The sequence below is a fragment of the Triturus cristatus genome, chromosome 9, assembly GCF_964204655.1.
Source record: "Triturus cristatus chromosome 9, aTriCri1.1, whole genome shotgun sequence".
In the NCBI taxonomy this organism is placed as follows: Eukaryota; Metazoa; Chordata; class Amphibia; order Caudata; family Salamandridae; genus Triturus; species Triturus cristatus.
The window spans coordinates 1,206,140,980-1,206,162,737 of NC_140592.1; the positions used below are offsets into that span (position 1 = coordinate 1,206,140,980).

General features: G+C 49.8%; 1 protein-coding gene across 1 annotated transcript in view; it reads right to left on the bottom strand.

Annotated features, from left to right (window-relative positions):
- Window positions 1–15,211, bottom strand: part of FUT8 (fucosyltransferase 8) — a 780,623-nt gene extending 765,412 nt beyond the window's left edge. Inside the window, exon 1 of the mRNA XM_085627218.1 lies at window positions 14,908–15,211. The gene's annotated coding sequence lies outside the window, so the exon portion shown is untranslated. The remainder of the gene's footprint in view (window positions 1–14,907) is intronic.
- Between the last annotated feature and the right edge of the window lie 6,547 nt (window positions 15,212–21,758).

Genomic DNA, 21,758 nt, shown 5'->3' on the forward strand with positions numbered 1-21,758 from the left:
GTAAGAGATAGAGATGTGGTCCAAGAATGCAGATGATATGGGGGTGGGTCCAGAGAAGCAGGGGCTATAGGAGGTGTGGTCCTGAGATGCAGGAGAAGTGGTCTATAGATGTAGGATATAGATATAGAGGAGATGTGGTCCAGAGATTTAGGGGATAAAGAAGATAGATCAATATTGCTGCCCTTGATGCCCAGAGACCTAGGTATTTAAACCTGCTTTGCACATGTCCAAAATCTCACGATCCTGGCCAAATCACTTACTTTTGCCTCACATTTTAGACAGGTGAAATATAAAGGAGTAACTATGTGTAAGGATTAGTTAAATTCTCATTAACAAGTGGTACGGGTATGGAAGATCAGGAACAAGGAGCCTGGCTTAGTGCTAAGCCAGGTACAGCCTCAGTTCTTGCCAATCCTGCTGGGTACTTGCTTAGGCTGCAGTCACCCACCAGCAGCGCCTTAAACGTTTATGGACGCTGGTGGAGGACGCAGCCTCCTTGCGAGCACTAGTGCACAGTGTATGCAGATGGTCAGCCGGAGGAGTCAGTGGTCCCCCCATGAATGCGTCCCTCAGACACAAGCTCAGGCGTTGGACCATTGGTGGAAAGAGGGGGAACATCTACCGTTACACCTTCCCAAAGGAATCACCGTGCCACGTGTTCACCACGGTACACTACAGTGACATGCATTATCAGGGGCACTTGTTTACTCTAACAAAGGCAGAATGGGGTCTTTTGTCCAGTCTGCCCTACCAAACCTCCCTTATCACTTTACAATTCATTGCCACCATGGCTCTAAAAGGCAAACTCTCTCTCTACAAAGTATTAACCTGCTGCTTGGAAAAGGCTCCGTGCTGTAACAAATGTGCAAAATAAAAATTAATACAACATTTAAGTATTATATAAATTCAGCCTCATTAAAGAAGTGACAAAGTCACCCTGGTAACATTACTAGCGAAGAAAGTGTCAGAACTAAACAGGGAAGCAAGGAAGAAGAGGGAGTCGAGGAGAGGAAAGAAGGAGAGGGAAGCAAGGAAAGAGACCGAAGTAAATAGAAGGAAGGATGGGAAGGGAAGGAAGGGAAGGAGGGAGGGAAGGAAAGAAGAAAGGAAGGAGATGGAAGGAAGGAAGGAAAAAGAGGTAAGAAACGAGGGAAGGAACGAGGGAAGGAAAAAGGAAAGGAGAGGGAAGGAAGGATAAAAGGAAGATGAAGGAAGGACGAAAGGAGAGGGAAGGAAGGACGAAAGGAGAGGGAAGGAAGGACGAAAGGAGAGGGAAGGAAAGAAGGAAGAACGGAGATGGAAGGAAGAAAGAAGGAAGGCGAGGAAAGGAAAGAAGAAAGAAAGGAGAGGAAAGGAAAGGAAGGAAGGAGAGGGGAGGAAGAAAGGAGACGGAAGTTAGAAAGGAGATGGAAGGAAAAAAGGAAGGAGAGGGAAGGAAGGATAAAAGGAAGGAGAGGGAAGGTAGGAAGAAAGGAGATGGAAGGATGGAAGGAGGAAAGGAAGGAAGGAGAGTAAATGAAGGAATAAAGAAAGGAGAGGGAAGGAAGAAACGAAGGAAAAGAAGGAGAGGGAAGGAAGAAAGGAGATGGAAGAAAGAAAGGAAGGAAAAAAGGAAGGAGAGCGAAGGAAGGTAGAAAGAAAGGAGCGAAGGAAGGTAGAAAGGAAGGAAGAAGGGAAGGAAGGGAAGGAAAGGGAAGGAAGGAGGGAGAGGGAAGGAAGGAGGGAGAGGGAAGGAAGGAGGGAGAGGGAAGGAAGGAGAGGGAGAGAAGGAAGGATGGATTCCCCCAGTGTAAGATGAGACCTTATTAAGTCTCAGAAGCAGCCAGAAGATCTCCCCCTGGTCTAATTGCAGGCTGAGGCCATGACAACACAAGAGAAGTGGCCCTGCCTGCTCGTAGGTCCCCACTTGAAATACCATTTTTTTTTGTTTAAGGTTGGAATGAACATGAGTGACGTGATCCTACAGGTGTGTGTTCTATCATGTTAATGTGTACTGTACATTTTAACCATTTGTGGGGTCCCGGAATGCCTCCGGATCTGGCTCCCATCATGGATGTAGAATCCCATGTGGCCAGAGTCGGTGGTCGCCTGAAAGAGTATCTGGTTGTGCTTGTTATTGTATGGACGGTAGCCAGGCAGGATAGAGGCCAGCAGAGCTGGGGTTGGCTACTGGCGTAGTCTGGGACGTGGCCAGATTGACCCCGCTATGGGCTTGTGTGCACAGTAAGTGCATGTGGAAGAGCGGAGAAGGGCTCTGCTATCGGGTTTGTTCTTCTGAGTGTAAGGTCATCCATTGCTCAGGTTCAGGTAGTTGTTACCCTTCAAACTATCTTGACCCTTTTTGTCACTTGATGACATCCTACATGTATACTTGCGTGGTGGGTTTACGGTTACTGCTTCAGGGTCCTTGAAATGTGGATCTGGAATGGGTGGTAGCGAGAACGTTAGCGCAAACTCCACCAAAAGAGTACAAGTCTTTCCGTTAGCCCTAAGAGGCGCAGACTCATGGGGAGAACAGCCACACCAGTGCCCCCCAAAACCAGACAACCCCGAAATTGTAGTTTGTTATCCTGGAATGCGCACTGAAGGACATGAAATAGCTTTAATCGAAATCTTCCTTCATTCTCATACATCGTTTCTTCTCCAAACATTCCTAACCAACACCTGTTTCGTCCGGTAAGTTCACCAAGGCTTCTTCAGGGCTCTTATTCAAAGAGCCCATATCCCGTATAATCTAAGCAGGTCTACAGCAATAAATTACTCAGTTTTCTGCTCTGCATTGCAGAACACCATCGTGTTGGGCTATTCCATGCGTTCCCCTGTGAAATGTAGATTGGTGACAGGCTATTGAGAGATAGGGGCATCTCAAATGTCATGTTTGGGGGTGGAGTTAATTTTTTTTATTTAACAGGTCCACAATCAATACAATGATTTGACCTGGTCAGAAAAGAACACTATTCTGATCATGAACACTACTTCATATGTGAATTTTTAGAACACAAACAAAAAAACTTCAAATCAAGTCCCACAGGAAGTTTGTTTCACTTGTGAATTCTTCCCTCTCTCACTCTCAAATTCTCTGCCATCCTGAATTCTCGGAGTTTGGACAAAAAGGTCCTTCTCTGATGCAATATCCTCGGGAAAAAAATCACCTGCCGGTGACCCGACTTCAGTCTTGTAAAACAGAACTTCCTTATCGGAGTTGAACTGGGACTGTCATTCTCTCAGAATGTATGACTGCTCATATTGCTTCACTCTTTACTGGTGTCACTTGTACATGGCCGAGGGCAGGGAGGGGATTCAGGTGTGAATCCCTGCAGTGAGAACTATACCTGGATCAAAGGTGAGACGTGGCTTGTGCCTGCTGGAACATGGCGCTCGCGGGGCAAGCCTCGTTGAACCTTTCCCCTCACTGCTTCGTCATGCAGCACTTGGGGCTCGTGAACCTGTTGGTATATTTGTATGGAGTGTCATGGGGGTCCTTAACCCATTTGTAAGACCTCCCGATTTTTGGCAGATGTGGCAACCGAGGCAGAGGAAGTTGCCGGCGATCACACATTGCCGACGGCCGTGGGAGCCAGGATAAGCACAGCGGCCGCACAGTCCGTATGGAAAGAGCTGTCACTGCCCTCATGAAAACCCGAGACTCCGGGGCACGGTTTTTTATTTGCACACTACCTTGCAAACATCCTGCTCGACACCTACCATGTCTGATCCGGTGCCAGGACACACATTCAGAAACAGCAGTTTCTTTTTACAGGTCAGGATGTAAAGGACGTTCTATTGTTTACAATGTGCAATAGAGGTCATGGCGAACAGAAACCTACGATAAATCATTCGTTTTTTAACCACTCGCAGAAGCTGTTTCAACAACAACTCCCGCACTAGCTGGCAGCCTGGCCTACTTGGACACGGTGAAATGTATGTGCGGCTGCCAACGAGAAACATCTAAAGAAGTCTCGCACGGAAATAAAACGCTGTACCCTCTCACTCACTCACAACCAATAGTGTTAACCGCATTAGAGCATCCTGGCGCTTGGAGTAGCTGGATTACGTGGAAAGGGTGTTTATTAAGTGTGACTATTAGCAAAAGGCAAGCTCAGGGCACATACCAACATTAAACTGACCGGCCGAGAAGCATTACTTATTTAAATATGTTATGTCAACATGTGCTTGTAGAGCACACGTCTGCCATTCGTAGGCCCTCTTAGCGCTTAGTTGGGGTGGCTCACGTCTATCCACGTTGACCGGATATGTCGAAGGGCCAACCAAGACATATGATGTTTGTATGTTGAAAAGCGGCACGCCATTCATCAGCATTCGTCTGTTTGTAGTTAAAAGCGCTCAGTAAAACATCCTTCAGAGGGACATGTTTGAGGGGCGTGGTGGGAGTATTAGGATGTCACGTAGGGCCTGCCCGCACCCCCGCCCCTCAGGTATTAGACAATTTAACTAAATGTGCTGCCTTTTGTCCACATTAACTTTACAGCTGATAAATAGCAGTACAATTACAAGACAAAACCGAAAAGCACAAATTAAAAAAAAATCTCTAATACAATGAATTTATAACAACCAATAAGCTCTCCACAAAGCACCTGTTCGAGTTACCTGCACTACAATTTGTATTATAATTTCAGAAGGTTAAAACTTCCAGAAACAGATAACACAGGCCAGAATGCCATCCGATTTTCGAATTAGTAGAAAAGCCCTGATGATGGGAAACAAACGATGTAAGTGGAGGGATGTCCTATTGAGTGATGGGTTCCCCTCAAGCATAGCCTGAGATAAGCCACAGCAGGAAAAGTTAATTACGTTCTGCTTATTTCCACTCTCCCCAAGGTTCTAATTCTATGGCAACTTGATGTATAGTGGTGGCTGCACCTGAACGACACAATCCTTTGGCTTTCCCGAGATCTTGAAATACTGTGCGCAAGGAGCCTCGGCTTCAAGCAGGAATTCAACACACATTTATATCATAGGTACAGAATGCACAGGGTTCTCTCGTGCGAGTAGTAGAATCACAAAAGCACGCCTAGCTTCCTCTGCTCATCATTCAATTGATCTTTAATGGAGGGTACTAAGATAATAAATAACATTCAGGTCCCATTCAGGAATTGCATACAGACACCAAAAGAATTCAGGATTTGGAGACAAACATTGGAAAATTTCAGGAACTGGATACAGACACTCGGAAAGAATTCAGAAATTGGATACAGACACAGGAAAGAATTCAGGATTTGGATATACACACACCGGTAAGAATTTAAGAATTTGATACAGACACCGAAAATAAATAAATCAGGAATTGGATACAGAAACCGAAAAAAAAAAAAAAAAAAAATCAGGTATTGGATACAGACACGGGAAAGAATTCAGGAATTGGGTACAGGAACTGGAAAGAATTCAGGATTTGCATAAAGACACCGTAAAGAATTCAGGATTTACATACAGACACCGGGAGGAATTCAGGATTTGCATACAGATACCGGAAAGAATTCAGGAATTGGATGCAGACACTGGAAAGAATTCAGGAATTGGATGCAGACACTGGAAAGAATTCAGGAATTGGATGCAGACACCAGAAATAATTCAGGATTTGGATATACACACCGGAAATAATTCAGGAATTGGATACAGACACGGGAAAGAATTCAGGAATTGGATACAGACACGGGAAAGAATTCAGCAATTGGATACAGGAACTGGAAAGAAGTCAGGAATTGGAGACAGACACCGGAAAGAATTCAGGATTTTCATACATCCACCAGAAAGAATTCAGGAACTGGATAGACACTCAGTTCCACAAGTGGTTTTAACAAGCTCCCCTTATTCTTCATCAGAGATGTGGAATCCACGGTTGTTCATTCTAACCCCAAGAATTTCAGGTGTTTGATCCGGTGGATAGCGAGTCAATATCGTAAAGCCTGAGGCCTGACACTTTCTGAATCACCTGAGATAGGAAAACATGAAGTTTTAGAATTTAATTCAACAGCTGAACCTAAAACCGTGGCTACCACTTTATTATCAATAGAATCTTGGAGCTGTAAACTGTAAATGATCAATATCATAATCTTCTGTTTTTATGCCTGTATTGTCTACGTAAATTGCTTGACAAGAAACACCTCCAGCAGACCGTACTTAAATGACCACCGCGTCATCACAAGTCCCACACATATAACTTCTTAATAACAGGGCTTCAGAGTTAGTCGAGAGGCGGGCCCATCGGGGTCGAAGGGCCGCATACGAATCAATGCGGTTAATCACCAATTCTAGCTGAGTTATTAAAGGCTATGTTTCAGTAGGGATGCCAAGTATGGATTTGGGAGAAAATTATCATTACAAGAAATACACTGTTCCAATTAATATATAGGAGTGTGAATATCAATATATGTATCAATAAGATAGGATTATATTCTTTTTGGCGAAGCCCAGAAACATCATCGTGCCCTTTAGAGAGGTTGCGCTCACACTTCTTTTGAAAACCACTACCATGGGAATGTTTCAGCAGTTCTATCTGAGTTTCTTCACATGTCTCCAGGACTGTGTCTACTTCTTTTCACTCTGCATGGACCTCAGGAGCACGTTTTGGGGTGACAAGATATCCAATGAAAGGGTACATGCAGAAGAATCTGTTTGCGATTAGAATGTGTGTGCTCTTTATACAATTTTTTCTGTAGCGGCTGGGTACACTGACACGGATACCCCACGCACAAGAGTGATATCCACAGGATACAGCATAACTCTGTGATATTTTTTTATTATGACTTGGAGGAGGTTGGTGCGGAGGGAGAGCTGCCTCAAACCCCAGTCTTTACAGAACCCGTAGCCGAAGTGGTCGGAAGGAACAAAACACCATGATGTGAATTTATCACCATTAAAGCACCCTGGAATTGAGGATTGTGATATAAATTTGTGCCTGTAGGTAAGGAAAGGGTTGGTGGACCTGATTTCGCCCTCGATTATGCACTTGTGATATTTACAATGATGTCAGGTTGGGTACCCCTCACGAATCAACAAATACTGATGTGTAGCCCCTTAGTACCCTCGGTTCCACCAGTGAGATGAAAGCCATGAGTCGGAGTGTTATTTCCGGTTCCCCTGAGGAAGGACCGAAGGAGGCGCAACCTGTGGGCCGAAACCTGAAATAGCCTCCTATCCCTAAGAACAGATGCATGCGCTATGCTGCCCACAAGACCTCCCCAGGCCCGAATGCTCATAGACAACGAATCTCAATGTGCCGACCATTAAATAGCAGGAGTAGGGCTACACCCGAGTTCTCAATGTTATTACTTGTGATGTATTCCTAACTTATTGGTATGTGAGGTTTTCCTAAAATGGAGCGCATCTTAGGCCGGGGACACAAAAGATCACTTAGGGCAGTAAGAGTCGAAGGTCTAGAGTGAAAGGGTTTACCCTACCCTAGGAAACCTGGAGAAGATCTTACTACAAAGATTGTTAAATCACAATCCTATCGTCACACATCGGACGGCTGGCCACCAAGACAGGGGAAAACACCCACACAGCGCTGAGGTAGAGTTGCCGAGACTCCGCTAGAGTGTTGGCGGCCCTTTGTGGTGAGCCAGGATGCAGGTCTCCTTACTGTCCCTCCTACATTCAAAACTATCTCCAACTCGTCTAGGATCACTGCCTCCTCCGGAGTGGCTAGAAACAGCATTACCAGTGAAACACTCGCCACTGGCTACCGCTGGGCCTAGCGTCTCCACCCAACTCTCTGACTACCCTGCTATCCTGTCACAACCTGTGGGACTGCCCCGCAAAGCTAGGACCTTCCGCACAGGGCGCACACCAATAGACTTCCTGGTAGGCTTTAGCGCTCTTCAGACGACGAGCATTCAGACCCCAGCAGATTTCACACCGTCGCATTCTCCCACCTGACCTATCACACACCAACTCAGTGCACAGCGACAGGCTACTGCGCTAACTCAGTCTGCTGCAGATCTGCCACCTGGAGAGAACAGACAAATGCATACACACTGTCTCCTGACAAGGACTTCACTCATGAAACCTAGTCACACCAGCCACATGTCCATTTACTCTGTTGGGAGGGACACCCTTTCTATCTGATAAACATAGTGAGCCATAGTATGCAACATAGTTTACTGACGAATATGGCACTTATGGCACAAGGAGATCAAAGTTACAATCCGAGCTTTAATATTTGACGAAAATTGCGGGCCCAGTGAAAATTATATTTACCATCTCTGGCGCCACAATCCCTTTCCGATTACAAAAATTGACAGCCAATAGGTCGGACGTTGGCTGCTTGCCTTTTGTTTATGTCAATACATGATGTTTTTGTCATGTGTTTGGGAATTTGGGGGGTGATGAGGATGGCGGGCGGATCGCCACCGCCGGCCTGGTGGTGGCGATCTGCCCGCCAACCCAACCTGATTTACCCCCCGCCATATTACAATGGCGGGGGGGTATTGCAGTGGACGCCAAGTGCGTCTGCCCTTTTCTGCTGGGCGGCAATCGGAACGATTGCCGGACGGGCGGTCTTTGGCATCAATATGGTGGCGGTGCCTAGCAGGCACCATCATCCATATTAGGATGCAGGGTGTCACATGGAAAGGCTGGAGGAGAATTGCTTTGGGGGCCCGTTGCAGGCCCCTGGGGGTGGGAGGCTGCACTTAGGGGGTACCACATTGCCATGCACAAGGTGGCAGGCACTGTGCGGTGCCTGCCACGTTGGCACTTTGGCATTGCGGCGGGTGCTGCTCATAGCAGCACCCGCCGCAATGTCAAATATGCGGAATGAAACCGCCGGGGTGGAGGTCGTATTCTAATTTGCGGTGCGGGACCTGCACCGCAACCCCCTTGGTTTGGAGAGCTGCTGTGACTTAGCACATATAAAAAAAATTGTCTAAAGGCCACAATATTTTTTTGTCTCAAAAAGGAAACATTGCACTCAAGAGAACTACTTTGTGTGTGGAACTTCTCTTGTGAAAGAGTAGAATGCTGTCACATACGTACATACATACATACATACATACAATTAAATCATTTTTGTAAAATCAAAAGTTTTTGGCTAACCCCAGATCTAACAAGCATTGGCAAAGCGAATAGGTTTTGCCAATGGAAGATCTAATGCTTTGTCAGTGATTTTTTATTATTTTAGGTATGTGGAACAGCAGAGCGGAGAGCAAACAGACAACATGAGGAGTGTGGGGGGGTGGCTAAACAGATAGCGGGAGGAGGGCAGAGGAGTGGGTACAAAAAGGACAGCGGGAAGAGGCTGGGAACAAACAAGACAGTGGGAAGAGGGTGGGGAGCAAAAGGCAGACAGTGGGTGGAGGGTGGAAAACAAACAGCAGATAGCGGTAGGGAGATGGGAAACAAAAAACAGAAAGCGAGAGCGGGATGGGGAACAAGCAATGGCAGCAGAAGGAGGAGGGGGGGGAAAGAAATAAGGACTGCATGAGAAGGGAGAGAGAAAGCTACCCGAGGGAGTGAGCAGTAATAGCGGTAAAAGAGCCAGGGTGAGCCAGAGAGACTGCAGATACATCCACTCTAGGAGACTGCATGTAAAAAGTCTTAAATAAAGTACCTGAAGGAGCATGCAGTCAGTGGAAGGACACTGTCTGTTGACAGGAAGCTGTGCTTGGTCCATGCTCCACTGCAGGGACAAACACAAAGCCCCAGGAGGAAGCTGGAGGTAAGGAGGAGGCACTGACCAATGAGAAGCAAGGAAAGAAGAGTGAGGTGGAAGACAACCAATGGGAAGTAATAGATTAGCTTTAAGTCTGTTTTGTGCTTTTGTGTTTGTTTCTTTACAGGAGATTTTGCATGCACAGCGCAAGCAAAACCTAAATATGTGTATATTTTGAAATAGGCTGAACACCAGCTTTAATAATACAAAATAAAAGCAAAAGAAATACTTCTAATATGTTCAGCCAAGAAGCGGCTTCCGTCAGTATCACTCTCTTTAGCACAGATGAGCTCACCCGAAAATGGGTGGTATGCTTGACACATCTCCTCACCCAATCATATTACATGGCTTTCACTAAAAACAGGCATGCACAATTTAAAAAAAAAAAAAAAAAACAATATAGAAAGACACATGTAATGCAATGCTCATAACGGTTTGAATTCAGGCAGCCAGTGTTCAAGACATTTAACTAGAAGTTTTATGGACCAGTAACGAAGACAAATTTAAACCCAAAGATATGTTTACACTGGATTTCCCTATAACACACCTCATTCCCTGCAGCCAAGTTGACTTTATTGTTTGAGGCCAATGTTTACATGGGTGACCATGTTTCAAGGCAAGGCTTCCTGAATGATGCATCATAAGTACCACATTTGAGATTCATTCAATGTAATGCCAGAGAAAAAGCGGATAGAGATTCAGATATGGTGCAAAGTAACACTGGAAACCCTAGTCCCTGCCAAGAAGCAGTACACGGTGTCGAGGATGGGCTTCACAATTCTCAGAACCCTCCAACCCATAGAGCGCAGCATCACCTTTAGAACACAGAATTACCAAAATACAAAAAAAGGTCATGGAAAAGAACGTAAAGTCCTCTCTCATACAGGCCTTCTTCTCTCAGGCGGCGTAACCACGGTGACAGATTCAGTACATCTTTTTCTCTCCAGCCAAACAGTGCTCAAGCAGAGGAAGAGATTCTGCATCTCAAAGACTCCATACAATACAGTAATTTAATGTCGTCTTTTTTGCGGTATACAGCGAGCAACACGCTTCCCGCCACCTGCCTCCATCGCCAGCAACCTCAGCAGTTGATGTGTATTCACACACTTCTGCTCGATTGGTTTGAGTGCTCCCCAGATCCTCAACACCAGGTCACACAAGCCTTCACTACCAATGTCAGCTTGCATCTAGCCCATCCCACATGTTGGAATCTCCCTACTGGGGAGCAAGTAAAGGTGCTGCTACCAACCTCTGGGAGTGGGGCATGTCAATGCTCAGATACTCAAAAGTCATCGCCTGTTTTATCTTCATCTCGGTTCATGACCACGCATGAATGCGGGCAAAGTAAGGATTTGGCATGATTTCTGATTCTCGGACATTGATTGCATGTAAAAAAGCCCATCCTCAGCATATGGTTTTGTTTTTTTAAAAAAAGGGCTGCGGCTGGTCCATCAAAATTCTTTTGGGCACCTCCTTTAAGATTATTCGAAGAGGATCAATTTTATCAAGATAGATGTCCAAAGTATTCCTTTACGTTAAACTTAAAAACAAAAAAATGATCCCAACGGAATTCAATTTGCCTCCCAATTTTCCTAATAAATAATACTTCTCTTCTTTTAAACATTTGAAGAAAAAAATAGCGTTTTGAACTCGAAAATACTTCCAGAGAATGTGATAGCAGCAACATGGTGAGCCAATATCAACTAGTTGGGAATTTTTTATATTGTGGCCCGAAGTACAACTGTCGCCACCATCTTCCTATTCATCATTAAATAAGGATTCAAAGCACTGAGCTATAAAGGTTAAATGCCTGGTAACAGGCAATCATTGACTGCCGCTATATCACAGCCAATAGGAGTAAACATGATAACAATAACATTGATAAATCCATGGTTTCTGGACCAAATGGCGGATACTCCATACAGTAAGCTACCTTCACTTTTTAAAGTCAATAAAAAAAATCTCCAAGACGGAAGGCCAATAGGCCTGAAGTTCAAACGCAGTACATTAGAGAACCATGCGGAGGATGTGGTCAAGAGGCCAAAAGTGATGACGCCATTAAACACCACTAGGTTTGAAAATCCAAAACTGCGCATGTGCGTTGCAGTACTTGAAAACTTTGGTAACTCATGCGTGTCACACAAGAGTCCTTTCAGCCAGTGAGAGATCAGTGGTTGTGCAACACTCAAGTGGCTAACTGAGGCAGTAGGCACGACTACCAAGTCAACATTTAGGCCACCAACAAATCCCTATGCAATAAAACAATTCAGACAGAGTTAAAGGGCTGCTTGAAAACCCTTCAGTGGAAAAGTGCCCATGCACTTACAAACAGCGACAGCTTAATGCTGTGAAAAATAACTAAACAACTGTTCCAGTCGGCTCCTAATTGCAAAACCATGTACTAAGTGGAGAGGACAATGGTGCTTTGATTAGCCAAGGTGATTTATGTCTGCCCTCCGTGCTCATACACACAGAAACATACAGTTGCCCTCATACACAGTAAGCAATTATATTTGATTTTAAGCACCTTGAGACAGGATAAAACAGAATCAAAAGGACAAATGTACTGAAGAACGTCATTAGAAGCAGTCTGGTACCCAAATATTGTGTGATCATGATGAGTTTGCGCGACAAACATCCCCGCTGCTTAAAAAGACGGTCATGGTCTGACCTATTGCTGCTATTATCCTTATAGATCATATGCTCCTGACACTTTGAAAAGGGGGCGTCCCTGTGTTATGGGACTCAAATTAGATCGTACAAATAATTAATGTGTCGTTGAGAACCTTTGCTGAGACTTCCATCCATACAAATTACGCCCTTAAGAATCGCTTACTGTAACAAGCAGGCGGAGAGGAGGAGGGTTACTGGGCTGCGAAACCTCCGTCTCCACACACAGCAGACACCGATGAACTTGGAGCAGTGTTGGACCAAGTAGCTTTCACAATGATACTATAGGGACGAAGAACTCGCATCTACCTGACCACCATGAGGAGGTCCATTCAAAGACATCCTTAACAAGAGCCCCAGAGGAGGACGGGATACGCAACATTGTCCAATCACACACCAAACTCCACTGGTCCGGGTCCAAACACAACACTCCCACCCATAGTAAGCTAGCCAAAGGGGGTGGTTACATTGTAGCACGCTCAGTTGCTGAATTCCACCCATCCCCAGCAGTCACAAGGTTTGCATTCACCGGTCTGTGTTGCTGATGAAGCACTGTTGCGGTCACTAGATTTTGTACATTGAGACATCCCTGATCAATGATTCGCAGGGCAGCCCAGAAAGTCAACTATTAGGGGAGGGTGTGTACTTGACACATCCTTCTTGCAGGTCAGTACTCCATGGTGGTTCCCAGGCTCTTACAGTATTGTGTGTTTAGGGTGCCATACACTTTCTTGCCCTTTTCACACCTCGATTCTACTGCCAAGGTCTGTCACCACTAAGTCTGTGAAATTCAACAGGGTCGACCTGCTACCCTTAGCCACACGCGTCTCCAACAACCACAACTTCAGTTAGTCACACAACAGAACACGAATTTGTGCCGCACCCTCCAGAAAATGAAGCCTTCTGACCTGGGCTTCAGCAACATGGTGGGCAGTCGCCCCAATTCTGAGAAATAATGCATGTGATATTAGCTCCTTGGAAAGGAGCAGAGAGCCCGCGCAGATCTGCGCGTTACAAAAGCCTCTATAATAATAATATAATAATTACAAATACACCACAGGGAATAAAGGCTGGAAATGGGGAACTCGGACTGTGATAGGACAGAGTAGTGCAGACGATGATGCAATAAGATGGAATAACAAAACGGAATGGTGTGACTAATCTGGCAGGGCGGTACACAGCGCTACGGAACAGGCACGCTCCGTGTAAGAGTACTGAAGGCTACAGTACTGCAGAGTTTAGTCCACACCACTCTGTGACGTCTCATAGGACAGACAGCACAGTATACATTACATTGCACAACTGCATGGTATGTGCCACAACATCTGACGGTATAAGAGGCTGGAATAGAAAGCAGTGTAACAGGGACAGGAGCGTGGTACACTGTACGATAGTGCAACAGAAGTGTACGTGCTGCTGAGAACTGCACGGGTTTACAGAGCACGGCACCACGGCGTATTGCCCAGCGCTGCTGGACAGAAGTAAGCAGGCAGTGTCTAGGATCACACAGTTAATGTGTAAGCAATGAAGAGGAATGGCTCGTGATGCGCTGCATCTCCGGCGAGGGTATGGGGCAGAGTCCAAGACTGTGGAATAGTGGAGTATGCAACATCTGGAAAGGTCCAGGAATGGTCAGAGTTTAATACTGTCGTGTGGCTCACTTCTAAGGATTTACAGTTCTGGGAGGCATAGTGTAGAACAGATGTTAGAATGAAATGGTAAACAAAAGCTCACAGGACCGTAATTAACTCATGTAGATGAATGAACGAATGAATAGATAACAGAACACTACATACAGTAGATGCAACTCGGTAACAGGCGGATGTAAAATGCTCAGCTGTGGTGTAGGATGTGCAAGACAGGTGTAGCACAGACTCTAAGACAGGCCACAGCGCTATAGCACAGCACATGCCACATACATGAAGTCTAGGGTACATGCACTGAACAGAATAGTTTAGTTCTGGCTAAACTGCACGCACTCCTTCCTACAGTCATCAGCAGCGATGTAGACAATGCTACAGGGCACCGCTATCTATAGATGAACCCTCTCACAGGAGCGTGATGCTTTCTACAGCACATGACAGCGCATGACGCGATCTACCACAGAATAAGCGTGCACCCTGGTGTGCACGGGGCACCGTGAGCCCTTGAGGTGCTCCACAGCAGCACGGGTGAGCACAGCATGTTACAGAAGCATGTGAAAGGCTTACATAGCTCCTTCCATGACTCTGGTGCAGGTCACAGTGCACATGGACCCTGCTCTGGCTGGCACCAGGGTGTAAACAGTGGTGCCCGGCACATGATGAGCGCCAAGGCACGGGACCACTTACCTCCAGGCTGCGCATCCCTTCCCCCTCCGGTGCCCTCAGCCCCCACCTCCAGTAACACAACAAGTGAAGGTATAAGGGGGGCACGTCTGGGCCCCAGGCAGCTGTAACGGTATTTCTTATTGTATATGCAATACGCAGGGGGTGGTACTGGAAGCTGCAGGGCCTCGGGTACGTGGCCGGGGAGCCCTCCCCGTGGGAAGCCCAGCCCGGAGAGCGGCGAGTGGAGCAGCGCTTTACCGGGGTTCCGCTGCCGCCGTGGTCCTCCTCGCCTCCCGCCGCCTCCTCCTCCGCTCCTGGAGGAAGCCGAGCGCCCTGGAAGCATCCAGAAGGGGTAGGGGTCCAGGCCGGGGAGCGGCAGTCCTTGGGGGTCCAGGTCGGGGAGGGGAGCGCCGGGCACCCGCAGCCGGGGAGAGGCTGAGCTGTCGCCCGCACACACTGTGCACACACTGCCAGCAGCAGCAGCGGTGGCGGCGGCAGCAGCCGGGGAGGAAAAGCTCCAACCAGAGGGGTGCAGCGCGCATGCGCCGGCCGCCAGCACAGAGCAGGGCTCCTTCTGCTGGCGGGAGATGGGCAGAGCTCAGGAGGGGAGGGGGCGAGGGGGTGGGAGAAGGCTGACGAGGAGCTGCTGCCGCTGCGCCGCCGCCGGCGGCTGCTCCTAGCAGCGAGCGGCGTCACTGATGCTGCACAAGCACTGCTGCTCCATCCAGCGTGCGCCTTCAGTGATGCTGCACCAGCACTGCTGCTCCACCCAGCGTGCGCCTTCAGTGATGCTGCACCAGCACTGCTGCTCCACCCAGCGTGCGCCTTCAGTGATGCTGCACCAGCACTGCTGCTCCACCCAGCGTGGGCCTTCAATGATCACTGTCTGCTGCTAAATCCACCGTGCGCATTCAGTGATGCTGCACCGGCACTGCTGCTCCAGCCAGCATGTGCCTTCAGTGATGCTGCATCGGCACTGCTGCTCCACCCAGCGTGGGCCTTCAATGATCACTGTCTGCTGCTAAATCCACCGTGCGCATTCAGTGATGCTGCACCGGCACTGCTGCTCCAGCCAGCATGTGCCTTCAGTGATGCTGCATCGGCACTGCTGCTCCACCCAGCGTGCGCCTTCAGTGATGCTGCACCAGCACTGCTGCTCCACCCAGCGTGCGCCTTCAGTGATGCTGCACCAGCACTGCTGCTCCACCCAGCGTGCGCCTTCAGTGATGCTGCACCAGCACTGCTGCTCCACCCAGCGTGGGCCTTCAATGATCACTGTCTGCTGCTAAATCCACCGTGCGCATTCAGTGATGCTGCACCGGCACTGCTGCTCCAGCCAGCATGTGCCTTCAGTGATGCTGCATCGGCACTGCTGCTCCACCCAGCGTGGGCCTTCAATGATCACTGTCTGCTGCTAAATCCACCGTGCGCATTCAGTGATGCTGCACCGGCACTGCTGCTCCAGCCAGCATGTGCCTTCAGTGATGCTGCATCGGCACTGCTGCTCCACCCAGCGTGCGCCTTCAGTGATGCTGCACCAGCACTGCTGCTCCACCCAGCGTGCGCCTTCAGTGATGCTGCACCAGCACTGCTGCTCCACCCAGCGTGCGCCTTCAGTGATGCTGCACCAGCACTGCTGCTCCACCCAGCGTGCGCCTTCAGTGATGCTGCACCAGCACTGCCGCTCCATCCAGCGTGCGCCTTCAGTGATGCTGCACCAGCACTGCTGCTCCACCCAGCGTGCGCCTTCAGTGATGCTGCACCAGCACTGCTGCTCCACCCAGCGTGGGCCTTCAATGATCACTGTCTGCTGCTAAATCCACCGTGCGCATTCAGTGATGCTGCACCGGCACTGCTGCTCCACCCAGCGTGCGCCTTCAGTGATGCTGCACCAGCACTGCTGCTCCACCCAGCGTGCGCCTTCAGTGATGCTGCACCAGCACTGCTGCTCCACCCAGCGTGCGCCTTCAGTGATGCTGCACCAGCACTGCTGCTCCACCCAGCGTGCGCCTTCAGTGATGCTGCACCAGCACTGCCGCTCCATCCAGCGTGCGCCTTCAGTGATGCTGCACCAGCACTGCTGCTCCACCCAGCGTGCGCCTTCAGTGATGCTGCACCAGCACTGCTGCTCCACCCAGCGTGCGCCTTCAGTGATGCTGCACCAGCACTGCTGCTCCACCCAGCGTGCGCCTTCAGTGATGCTGCACCAGCACTGCTGCTCCACCCAGCGTGGGCCTTCAATGATCACTGTCTGCTGCTAAATCCACCGTGCGCATTCAGTGATGCTGCACCGGCACTGCTGCTCCAGCCAGCATGTGCCTTCAGTGATGCTGCATCGGCACTGCTGCTCCATCCAGCGTGCGCCTTCAGTGATGCTGCACCAGCACTGCTGCTCCATCCAGCGTGCGCCTTCAGTGATGCTGCACCAGCACTGCTGCTCCACCCAGCGTGCGCCTTCAGTGATGCTGCACCAGCACTGCTGCTCCACCCAGCGTGGGCCTTCAATGATCACTGTCTGCTGCTAAATCCACCGTGCGCATTCAGTGATGCTGCACCGGCACTGCTGCTCCAGCCAGCATGTGCCTTCAGTGATGCTGCATCGGCACTGCTGCTCCACCCAGCGTGCGCCTTCAGTGATGCTGCACCAGCACTGCTGCTCCACCCAGCGTGCGCCTTCAGTGATGCTGCACCAGCACTGCTGCTCCACCCAGCGTGGGCCTTCAATGATCACTGTCTGCTGCTAAATCCACCGTGCGCATTCAGTGATGCTGCACCGGCACTGCTGCTCCAGCCAGCATGTGCCTTCAGTGATGCTGCATCGGCACTGCTGCTCCACCCAGCGTGCGCCTTCAGTGATGCTGCACCAGCACTGCTGCTCCACCCAGCGTGGGCCTTCAATGATCACTGTCTGCTGCTAAATCCACCGTGCGCATTCAGTGATGCTGCACCGGCACTGCTGCTCCAGCCAGCATGTGCCTTCAGTGATGCTGCATCGGCACTGCTGCTCCACCCAGCGTGCGCCTTCAGTGATGCTGCACCAGCACTGCTGCTCCACCCAGCGTGGGCCTTCAATGATCACTGTCTGCTGCTAAATCCACCGTGCGCATTCAGTGATGCTGCACCGGCACTGCTGCTCCAGCCAGCATGTGCCTTCAGTGATGCTGCATTGGCACTGCTGCTCCACCCAGCGTGCGCCTTCAGTGATGCTGCACCAGCACTGCTGCTCCACCCAGCGTGGGCCTTCAATGATCACTGTCTGCTGCTAAATCCACCGTGCGCATTCAGTGATGCTGCACCGGCACTGCTGCTCCAGCCAGCATGTGCCTTCAGTGATGCTGCATCGGCACTGCTGCTCCACCCAGCGTGCGCCTTCAGTGATGCTGCACCAGCACTGCTGCTCCATCCAGCATGGGCCTTCAATGCTCCTGTACGGTCTGCTGCTTAAATCCACCGTGCGCATTCAGTGATGCTGCACTGTCTGCAGCTCCTAACAGGGAGCGCCTTCAGTGATGCTGCATCGGCACTGCCGCTCCATCCAGCGTGCACCTTCAGTGATGCTGTACCGGCACTGCTGCTCCAGCCAGCTGTGCCTTCAGTGATGCTGCATCGGCACTGCTGCTCCATCCAGCATGTGCCTTCAGTGATGCTGCATCCAGCATGTGCCTTCAGTGATGCTGCACCGGCACTGCTGCTCCATCCAGCTTGCGCCTTCACTGTCGCTGAACTGTCTGCTGCTGCAGCACTGCTGCTCCTATCAGCATGCGCCTTAAGTGATGCTGCACTGTCTGCTGCCCCTACCAGCATGTATCTTCAATAATGCTGCACTGTCTGCTGGTGCCCTACCAGCCTATGTCTTCAGTGAAGCTTCAACATTTGCTGATCCAGCACTGCTGCTCCATCCAGTGTGTGCCTTCGTTAATGCTGCACCATCCATTGCTCTGGTCTGTGACTGCACTGATGCTGCTCCAGCTGCTTCTTTAGTTTGCGCCTGCACTGATGCTGCACCATTTGCTGCTCCAGCGCTGCTGCTCCTACTAGTGTGCGCCTTTAATGATGCTGCATTGCCATCTGCTTCAGCACTGCTACTTCAACGAGCGTATGCCTTCAATGATGCTGCACCATCTGCTGCTCCTGCAGTGCTGCTCCATCCAGTATGCACCCTTCAGCAATGCTGCACATCTGCTAGACCAGCAGTTCTGCTCCTGCCAGTATGTTCCTGCACTGAGGCTGCATCGTCTGCTGTCTCCTACCAGCATGAGCCTGCACTAATAGCTGCACCGTCTGCTTCTCCAGCACTGCTGCTCCGACCAGCGTGTACCTTCAGTAATGCTTCACCATCTGCTAATCCCGGATTGCTGCTCCTACCAGTATGTGCCTCAGTGCTTAATTTGTAAAAAAAAAAAAATGCCAGGGCTCTCATCAGGAGGCCACTACAGCCTCCACCACACATTGCCCCGCCAGCGCTGCCAATAATAGGAACAGCACAACGACTAACCATCACACTCCTACAAGTGCGACAATTCATTCTATTTCTGGCCCCAAAGCAATAAGAATGGCGTGAGCAGCAGGTAATAGTCATTTTTTATGTACATTGAATTAATAATTAACCCTTGCTGTGGTCAGCTCTAAATTAGCCAGACAGCGCCACCTTGTGGCAGACTGTCACAAGCACTGATGTTGATAATTAAGTGCTGGTGCTGAGCATCAGAAACCACCAGCTCAAATTAAGCACTGGTGTGCCTTCAGTGATGCTGCACCGTCTGCATGAGCCCTCAGTGATGCTGAACCGTCCGCTGCTCCAGCATTTCTGCTCCTACCAGGGTGCCCTGCACTGCTGCCCTGTCTGCTGCTGCAATCAGCATTGCCCCTACGATGATGCTGCACCGTCCGCTGCTCCAGTACTGCTGCTCCTACCACTGTGTGAATTTAGTGATGCTGCGCCGTCTGCTGCTCCTACCAGCATATATCCACAGTGATGCTACACAGCCTGCTGCTCCAGCACGGCAGCTCCATCCAGCATGAGCCTTTGGTGATGCTGCTCGGTCCGCAGCTCCAGCACTGCTGCTCGAGCACAGCTGCTCCTACTAGCTTGTGTCTTCGGTGATGCTGCACCATCACTGCTGCCCATCCAGCATGTGCCTTTGGGGATGCTGCACCGTCCGCTGCTCCAGCACCGTCTGCTGCTTTTACCAGTGTACGCCTTCACTAATGCTGCACCATCTGTTTCTTCAGCACTGCTTCTCCTGCCAGCGTGCTCCTGCACTGATGTCGCACCATCTACTGCTCATACCAGCATGTGCCTCCACTGTTGCTGCAACGTCTGCTGCTGCAGCACTGCTGCTCCTATCAGCATGCGCCTTAAGTGATGCTGCGCCATCTGCTGCCCCTACCGGTGTATCTGAAATGATGCTGCACTGTCTGCTGGTCCCCTACCAGCGTATGTCTTCAGTGATGTTGCACCTTCAGCTGATCCAGCACTGCTGCCAGCTTTCGCCAACGGTGATGATACACCGCCCGCTGCTTCAGCACTGCTGCTCCATCCAGCTTGTGCCTTCAGTGATGCTGGTTGCAGGGGTGCAGCTTCAAGGGTGGTGTTTGCGGTGTTACACCCCCCCAATAAATGTTTTTTTGAATCAGTAGTTGGGTACAGGAGCTTACAGTCGGGTATGGTAAGGTGTCTCTGTGGATTTCATCTGGGATTTTAAAATACTTATACAGACAAAAACACACACACACACATTCTTGAATCTGTTTTGCAGGTCGTAAATCATTGTTATTTTACAAAACACAGTTTTTTTAAGTTCCCTTCACAATCCGCGCTCCATTCCATTTCCACTGGCCCTTAAGCCCCCCTTGTGCGCTGCTTCCCATATAATGATTAACATGATAAACCAGCATGATTGATGAATAATCTGAAGTTCACACCTCCCCGGTGTTACTGACCAAGCTACTCTCCTGGCTGCACCGTCTGCTGCTCCTACCAGCGTGTGTCTTCAATGACGCTGCACCATCTGCTGCTCCCCTACAGTGTGCACATTCAGTGATGCTGCACCGTCTGTTGCTCCTTCTTGCCTGCACCTTCAGTGATTCTGTACCATCTGCTGCCCTACCACTGCTGCTCCATCAAGCGTGTGCCTTCAATAATGTTGCACTGTGTGCTGCTCCAGCACTGTTGCTCCTACCAACATGTGCCGTCAGTGATGCTGCACCATCCACGGTTCCAGTTAATGTGCATTTGCCCTGCTGCTCCATCCAGCATGTGCCTTCAGTGATGCTGCACCATCTGCTGTTCCAGCCAGCATGCACCTTCAGTGTTGCTGCACTGTCTCCAGCCTAAGTCAGTGTGCACTTGCCCTGCTGCTCCATCCAGCATGTGGCTTCAGTGATGGTGCACCGTCTGCTGTTCCAACCAGCATGCACCTTCAGTGATGCTGCACTGTCTCCGGCTCCAGTCAGTGTGCACTTGCCCTGCTGCACCATTCAGCATGTGTCTTCAGTGATGCTGCACCATATGCTGCTCTACAACTGCTGCTCCATCCAGCGTGCCCCTTCAGTGATGCTGCACCATCTCCAGCTCCTGTCAGTGTGCACTTACCTTGCTGCTCCATCCAGCATGTGCCTTCAGTGATGCTGCACCATCTGCTGCTCTACAACTGCTGCCCCATCCAGCGTGCCCCTTCAGTGATGCTGCACCATCTCCAGCTCCTGTCAGTGTGCACTTACCTTGCTGCTCCATCCAGCATGTGCCTTCAGTGATGCTGCACCATCTGCTGCTCTACAACTGCTGCTGCATCCAGTGTGCCCCTTCAGTGATGCTGCACCATCTCCAGCGCCTGTCAGTGTGCACTTACCTTGCTGCTCCATCCAGCGTGTGCCTTCAGTGATGCTGCACCGTCTGCTGTTCCAACCAGCATGCACCTTCAGGGATGCTGCACCATCTCCAGTCAGTGTGCACTTGCCTTGCTGCTCTATCCAGCATGTGCCTTTAGTGATGCTGCACCATCTGCTCCTCTCCAACTGCTCCTCCATCCAAGGTGCGCCTTCAGTGATGCTGCACCATCTCCAGCTCCTGTCAGTGTGCACTTGCTCTGCTGCTCCATCCAGCATGT